Genomic DNA, 8,146 nt, shown 5'->3' on the forward strand with positions numbered 1-8,146 from the left:
CCAAGTAGGGCTCAATGCGGGCTTTCCTGGTAGCTCATATGGTGAAGAATCCTCCTGCAATGTTCAGTTCCTGGGTCAGGAAGATCCCCTGGAGGAGGGCATGGCAACCCACTCCAGTATTCTTGCCTGGAGAATCCCCATGGGCAGAGGAGCCTAGTGGGCTACAGTCCACGGGGTCGCAAAGAGTCAGACATGACTGAGCGACTAAGCACACACGCACAGGGCTCAATGCACTGCTCAGGCCCCACCACGTCCCCACCCCAGCAGCAGCCAGTATTCTGAAACCCATTCTAGTTTGTACTGATTACTAGTATCATTCCCAACTGTACTCTCCCCCAGGAGGAAGCCAGCTTCACGTGCCGAGGCTGAAACGCTAAGTGTTCTGGAAGGAACTGGAAATAATCCTGAGACCAGGCAGCGGGTGGTGTATGTGGCTCATGGCAGATGGGGGAGAAGGAGACTCTGGCTCCCTGAGAAATTCTCCTTGTTACAAAGTCCTAGGCTGAGCATGAGGCTTGGAGATGGGGGCTGTCCATCTGGGGTAGCAGTGTTAAGGGCAGATGGGGAGGGTGCGGGTGAGGAGGTGGGCCTTGGCCTGGCCTGCCTGCCTCTCTGCAGGTTGTGGGAGGAAGGGGCTAAATATCCAAGGTGGTGTGTGGGGGGTGGGGAGATGGGCAGGCCTGCGATGTAAGAAATAGTGAGTTAAAAGAATCATTCAGTGAGCACAGAGAAATATCAGGAATCAAATTGCAGGGAAGATTTCAAGTAATCATAAAGGGTTTTTCAAATATATTCACTGCTAAGAGCTACAGATGTCAGGAGAGAAAATTGGTTCACTTACCAATAATAGTCGTGGAGGCTGGGGGAGCAGGATGCAGACAGGAAAGTACTTAACCAGGCATCCCCACCTCCTTCTCTCCTGGGATGCGTGGGGGTGGGGGAGGAGGGGCTGGAGCCCCTGGCAGGTGGGCGAAAGGCCAGGCCAGAGCAGGCTGAGTGGGAAGACAGCTTGGAGGGGAGACAGGAGGACCAGGTGACCCCAGTGGCCCCACCACTTTCCCTCCAGACCCTTGCACAGGTTATGTGGCGGAAGGACTGCGCTTGGCACTGAGCGGGAGGCTTGTTGCTCTTGTCACTGAGAATTTATTGATGGTTTATGATGAGCAGAGCCAGCTGTGTGACAGATCGGAGACACTCAGACACGTGGTATCTGCCCCGGGCTCACAACCTGGTTAGGGAGACAAAAACCACACCCAGGGGAGAATGAGAGAGACCTTGCCCCCACAGTGGGAGCAAGGGACTAATTGTGATTGGGGCTGAGAGGAGTCAGTGGTCCTCAGGGCAGAGCAGTCAGGGAGGGCTTCAGGGCGCTCAGACAGTGGTCTGGTCACCTGCCTTTGACCACAATGCTTGCTGTTTAGTTACTAAGCCGTGTCTGGCTCTTTTGCTACCCCTTGGACTGTAGCCCACCAGGCTCCTCTGTCCATGGGATTTCCCGGACAAGAATACTGAAGTGGGTTGCCATTTCTTTCTCCAAGGGATCTTCCTGACCCAGGGATGGAACTCGTGTCTGCTGCTTCCTTCTTTTAGAAGCCCTCCTGATGTGCTAACTACAGGTGACTCCACCTGGACCTGCGGGAGGAAGTCAGGACAACTCTATCAACAACAACGGTCCTGGGCTGTGCCTTGAAGCTGACTTATGTGTCTCTGAGGGCAGAGGTGGTGTTACTGATCCTTTTCACTAGCATGGTGGGGGGAACACATCTCATCCCATCTTATCTAGTGTAATTCTCACACTGGTTTCCTGAGCCCCAGTTCTCAAAGGGTGATGTAAAGAGGACTGGATGAGATCTGCCCACGTGATGGGTAATGTTACAGGAGGGGAATGGGTGCTCAGGAAGTCAAATCGTTTATAATGGACAGGACGCCTGTCCTTTGCTCCAGAAGAGATAATAATTTTACTAAACTGGACAGAAAGCATGCCTCCCTCCGTGGCAGCAGGGACACAACCTCTAGCTTCCAAGGCTGTTTGCTCCACAAACATCCTTGAAAGAAAAATCCAGAACAAGAAGCAATTAGTTTCTTACTTGCAAGATGTGTAGAAATGCAAGACTCAGGAACACACTGTGTAATGTACCTCTTTATCGTGCCTACAGTTATATCTTCTTCCTGCTGGAGTGGCCACTCTGTGAGGACCAGAATCAGTGATTCTTTTGTTCACTGATGTATCATCAATAACCGAGACAGTGCCTGGCACACAACAGGTGCTCATAAAGTGTTGGTCAATTGAATACATGATTGCCTGAGGAAGATGAAAGTCCTTGCTTGGCATCTCCTATTCAGGAAGTTTCCTTGTCAAATTGCCAGGCTTCTGTGGGGAGAAGGAAACTCACATTCTAAAAAAAGGGATCTTTTTCTGTGTACCTTGAATCGGCATAGGTCGCATGTCTACTAAGCATGTTCCCGGTGCCTCTCTGTTGCTGGAAACCACCAGCACCCCTGAGACAGGGAAGGTGTTCAGAGAAGAGCCAGCTGGTTTTGACTTTATCCTTGCAGCAGGCAACGAGCATGCATTGCCAGGCCCCAGGCATCTCTCCTGGACCTCCTTGCCTCTTCCTTGTCTTTCTCAGGCTGGTAATTAAAAGTATCAAAGCAAAGTAGGGCTGTCTCATTACATGTCCTGTTTATGTGACTCTAATGTGCTTTGAGAAGATTTGAAGGACTGGGGAATCAGCAGCAGAGCTTGCTTCACGTCCAGCCCGGAGCTGGCAACCCTGAGATAAGGGAATCAAGACCGGGCTGTGAATTAGTTTTAAAGCAAACCAATAATGCATTAATGTGGGCGAGGAATTAAAAATAACAGAGATGTTGCACATTTCTCTGATTAATTAGCCGCTCTAGTTAATTTTTCTGCTTGTAGAGACAAAGCATGGGTCTTAATAGTGGAGCAATTTCCCATCAGTCACGGTGGTGCTGAAAGGGTGCAGCACCGCATCTTAGTCCCTTCCCGGGGCCAGCAGGAACCACAAACAGCAGGGTGCCATTGAGGCTACCATGGCCACCTGGGAACTTTACTTCTAGGCTCTCTCCTCCACTCAGGAGGGGTCTACAGAGTCAAGGGAAGGGGGAGGGGATTGGAACCAGCAGGCCCAGAACCTCCGTTCGGGAATCTCTGGTAATTCCTAAAAACAGGAACCTGTGAGGGGAAGGGGAGCTTTTGTGATCATGCCATCCTTCTGAGGGCTTCCCAGGTGGCGCAGTGGTAAAGAACCCACGTGCCAATGCAGGAGATGCAGGAGACGTGAGCTTGATCCCTGGATCAGGAACATTCCCCTGGAGTACGAAATGGCAACCTACTCTAGTATTATTGTCTGGAAAATTCCATGGACAGAGGAGCCTGGTGGGCTACCATCCAGGGGGTCGCAAAGAGTCAAATACGACTGAGCTCACTTGCAGGCAATGCCAGCATCCATCTGAGGCTTATTGCACAGGCCCTGAACTCTGGTTTCTTTCATTCATTTACTTGTTAGCTCATCCATTCATCAATGTTCATTTGGCCTCTTCGGCATACTAGGCTCTGCACGAGCTGGGGATGACAGAATGAAAGAATTACAACTTTGTAGCTCTTCGAGAAGGGACTCCTTGCCTGGGACTGAAATAGAGCAGCTCTCACTGCGAGTTGGCCTCTGTCCTTGTCACAGCTTAGGGTTCAGAGAGGGAGGCAAGTGGCCAGTCTTTTACCAGGATGCCACCCATGCAACTTCCTGTCCACATTCTCCCACCACTGCCTGGATTTGGACAGAGTGGGTGGGGCTGGTTTTGTTTCTGTTTTCATTTTTGTTTTAGGAGAATAGAAAAACTCTCTCTTCTGAGGAAAGTTCTTCTACCAAAACCTTCTCTTCCAAAGACTCAGGAGCTTGGGTCACCAGGCTGGGGCTCAGGACTCTAGACTTCAGGTCTGTTGTGCCACAGACTTGCTGGTGGCCCAGGGTAAGCCCCTACTCCAGTCCCAGACCTGTTCCCCACCTCGCTTTTGCTTCTAGATATAATTCCCTGCCTGAGAAAGCTCCCACCCCATGGCTGGGCCAGAAAGTAGGACTCTGATTGGTTCTAGATGGTGTGTAAGGGGCTCATATGGAGAAGGCAGGGCGAGAAGGGTTCCTTGGGAATTGAGTGTGGACAGTGAGAACCTGCCCCAGGGATTCAAGCCCAGAGCCATTGGTACCAGGGAGGAATACAGAGTGAAAGCGGCTCAGCAGAGACTGTGATGAACAGAAGGACCTGGGTTCTAGCAGAAAAGGGCAGCTGTTACTCAGCTTCTTCCAATATCACCAGGCTGAACTGCAGTTTCAGGAGAAATCACAATTCAAATTTTTATGTGAAAAAAAAATCTTGGTTTTAACATGTGGGACTCGAATTTAAAACATATGAACATTGGTGTGTAGGCAAATGAAATATGCCTGGGGACTAGTTTCAGTCCACGGATGTGTCAATTAGAATTAGGTTTAGTCTGCAGTAACAGAAAATGAACAAATGAACACAATATCAGTGGCTTAAATAAGAGAGATTTATTTCCCTCTCATTGCTAAGAAATCCAGAAGTAGTCACTCCTAGACTGCCAAAGTGTGACATGGTGTCCAGACTCCTTCTATCCTATTTCCCCACCATTCATGGCCTCTAGACCCACATTACCTCACGGTCTAGGATGGCTGCTGGAGCCACATCCTTTACGTCTACATTCCAGCCAGCAAGGCAAAAGAAGGGAAGAAGTGCTTACTCCCTTCCTTTTAATGACATTCTCCAGAAGTTGCACTCTTTATTTTTTTTTCTCATATCCCATTGGCCAAAAGTTGGTCGTATAGTCCATGAAAGTGAAAGTGTAAGTCGCTCAGTTGTGTCCGAGGCTCTGTGAGTCTATGGACTGTAGCCTGCCAGGCTCCTCTGTCCATGGAATTTTCCAGGCAAGAATACTGGAGTGGGTAGCCATTCCCTTCTCCATGGGATCTTCCTGACCCAGGGATGGAACCCTGGTGTCCTGCATTGCAGGCAGATTCTTTACCATCTGAGCCACCAGAGCCCAATACCAAGTTGCAATTAAGGCCAAGAAAGATTGTCTTTATGATAATCTTATTTATGATAATCATGGCAACCCACTCCAGTACTCTTGCCTGGAAAATCCCATGGACGGAGGAGCCTGGTGGGCTGCAGTCCATGGGGTCGCTAAGAGTCGGGCACGACTGAGCGACTTCACTTTCACTTTTCACTTCCATGCATTGGAGAAGGAAATGGCAACCCACTCCAGTATTCTTTCCTGGAGAATGCCAGGGACAGAGGAGCCTAGTGGGCTGCCGTCTACGGGGTCGCACAGAGTCAGACACGACTGAAGTGACTTAGCAGCAGCAGCAGCCCCCAACTAAACAGCAGACATCCTAATAGAAAGGGAAGAGGGGACAGAATGGATTTTAAATAACAGCCAGCAGTCTTGGCCCATTTGCCTTTGGTCTGAGACCTGGCTGGCCCATTCTGTTCTTTATGGTGGTGGATGGAGAAGTGGGCATGGCATCTGGCCACTTGGAGAGTGCTCGCCAAAAGGGCAGGGCTGCTTGGAGAAGGATCTGCTTTCAGGTGGGGGACCTGGGCAGGTCAGGCTCTACCTGAATGATTTGACCTCTCAAGAAGTGTGGCTCCAGTACCTTTTGGGGTTATTTGGTCCTTGATGTCTTGCAGAAGCAGGAGTTCTCCTTTCCCCACAAACATCTCTTGGTCACTGACAATCAATACTGGGCAATGCCACGAGCACCCCCAGCCACACCTTGCAGGGCAGGGCTGATGCCTCCCGTCAGTCCCTGTATCAGCACGGGGCTCCAGAAAAAGGTGAGGTGTCACCAGTTGGTTCCCGCCGCAGAGCAGGAGGGGTGAAGAACCTTCCATTGCAGTGAGAGTGGTGTGGGTAAAGAAACCAGGATCTCTTAACTAAGTCACGAGAGAGAAAAGTTACGATAAGAAAGGGTGGGATTTCTTTTCTTGTGATGAAGTGGTTCTGAGAGAGATCTGTCTGGGACGAGGTCTGACATCCATCCAGCAAACATGCTTTGTGTACCCACGGTGTGCTGGTTACCAGGTTCAGCTGAGGTTGGGGCTGGGAGGAACCAAGAGCGGGTTCTCGGGAGTCTCTCCAAAACAAGTGGGACCTGGGATGAAAACAGATGCCCCCCAAAGCTGCCACTGCAGGGTGTCACTGATCACCACCAAGGGTCTTCATCATTGCTATGTCATCCTCACCACCATCACCACCATCAGCACTGTGAAAACTGACCATCATCGTCACCGAAGCCACTCCTCACATCATAATCACAGTCCTCACCATTGTTGTTCTTGTTGAGTCACTCAGTCCTGTCTGACTCTTGGCAACCCCATGGACGTAGCCCCACAGGCTGCTCTGTCCATGGAATTCCCCAGGCAAGAATACTGGAGTGAGTTGCTATTTCCTTCTCCAGGGGATCTTCCCGACCCAGGGATCAAACTCAGGTCTCCTGCATTGCAAGTAGATTCATTACCACTGGGCAAGCCTGTTATCACCATTACCACCCAAAATCACACACATGCTTTTGAAAGGGGTTAAACAGAAAGAGTGACCCACCTGCTATCTATGGGATGGCTATCGTAACATGTAAATAACATTTGTTGAGCGTTTACCATGTGCTGAGGACTGTTCTAATCACTTTACTTATATTAGCTTTTTTAATCTTTGAGCAATCCATGATATGGGTGCTTTTATTAGATCTATTTTACAGATAAGGAAATGGAGGCACAGATCAGGAGACTCAGAAAGAATGACATGGAATGAATGAACCCAGGGGAAAGACAGAAGTAAATTTGGAGATCAGGTCCAGGTTTTTGGTGGGAACACCAGTCTTCTTTGTGGTGGGGCAGGTTGGGGAACATGTGAGGGGCATCCTCTTTCACCCAAAATAGGAGCAAGGGGGCTAACAGCATGTCTCCAGTGACTGGTCCAGAGTGACTTGGAGACTTTGCTGTCTTGACCCACCTTCAGGGCCCAGACTCTGCACAGAGGACCTAAGCCCCCTCTTCCCCATGATGGAGATTGCAGCTCCCCAGGCCTCCTAGGCCAGCATCCTTCTCAGTGCCCACAGAGAGAAACTGGCCCTTGTCCCTGGTCTTGGTGACACAGGGGAACACCTAATGCTTCCTCCAGTTGGTGAGTCAGTTTCTTCTAGTTCCTCCTGGAAATGCCAGCATGCACATCACTTCCTCAGGACACCCTCCCCCGTCTCCATCCCAGCAGGCTTCCCTCGTGGCTGCCCTGCAGTGCCCTGAAGTTCTTCATGTGTGGAGCACTCGGTGCCCTCGTGGTTACCTGTCTATAAACCTGTCTTCCACTCCAAACTGTCACCTCGGGAGGGCAAGACCCAGGCCCTTGGGTCAGTGCTTTCTGCCTGGGGTCTGGCACAGTACCTGGAGTGGCAAAGTGCATTTGCCGAGTGAGTGAATAGATGCTGAAAGTCTGTGCTGACTCTGATACTACTACCTAGCTAAGACCTGGGAGTCTTAGCTCTTCCAGGTGAACCTCCTCAGTTTCCCCTCTGCAAAATGGGAACAAGATTCCAAACGCTGCTGTGAAAATTAAAACAAACATAACCTCAGCAGAATTCCTCCCACCAGGTAGGTGCACACCAGCGCAGGGTAATTCACCCCTGCAGCCACACTGTGGGGTGGACATGGGGTGTGGATTTGTCTCCAGCATTCAGATGAGGAGATGGGACTCCGAGAGGAGATGTGCCTTACCAAGGATTCCGGGCTCTTTCCAGCTCCTTACAAATTCCAGCCTCAGAGTCCTGTCCAAATGTACATATGACCCCTCCCTACACCTGCTGCAGGAGGACAGAGGCCCTGGGAGCTCTGGAGACCAAGTCAGAAGAGGAGGCATGTGGAGGAAAGAGTGGAACCCGGCACCTCCCCAGGGATGAGTGGGAATTCTGCTCTTCCTCACCAGCTCCACTCTGACTCTCACCATTCTCCAGAAACCCACTAGGACTTCCACCCACTTGATTTGCCCTCCAGTGGAATGTTCCTCAAACAGCCTTGGGCTGTGCACCTTGTAGGGTCTGGGTTCTAACCCTGGCTC

The sequence above is a fragment of the Bubalus bubalis genome, chromosome 2 (assembly GCF_019923935.1).
Source record: "Bubalus bubalis isolate 160015118507 breed Murrah chromosome 2, NDDB_SH_1, whole genome shotgun sequence".
In the NCBI taxonomy this organism is placed as follows: Eukaryota; Metazoa; Chordata; class Mammalia; order Artiodactyla; family Bovidae; genus Bubalus; species Bubalus bubalis.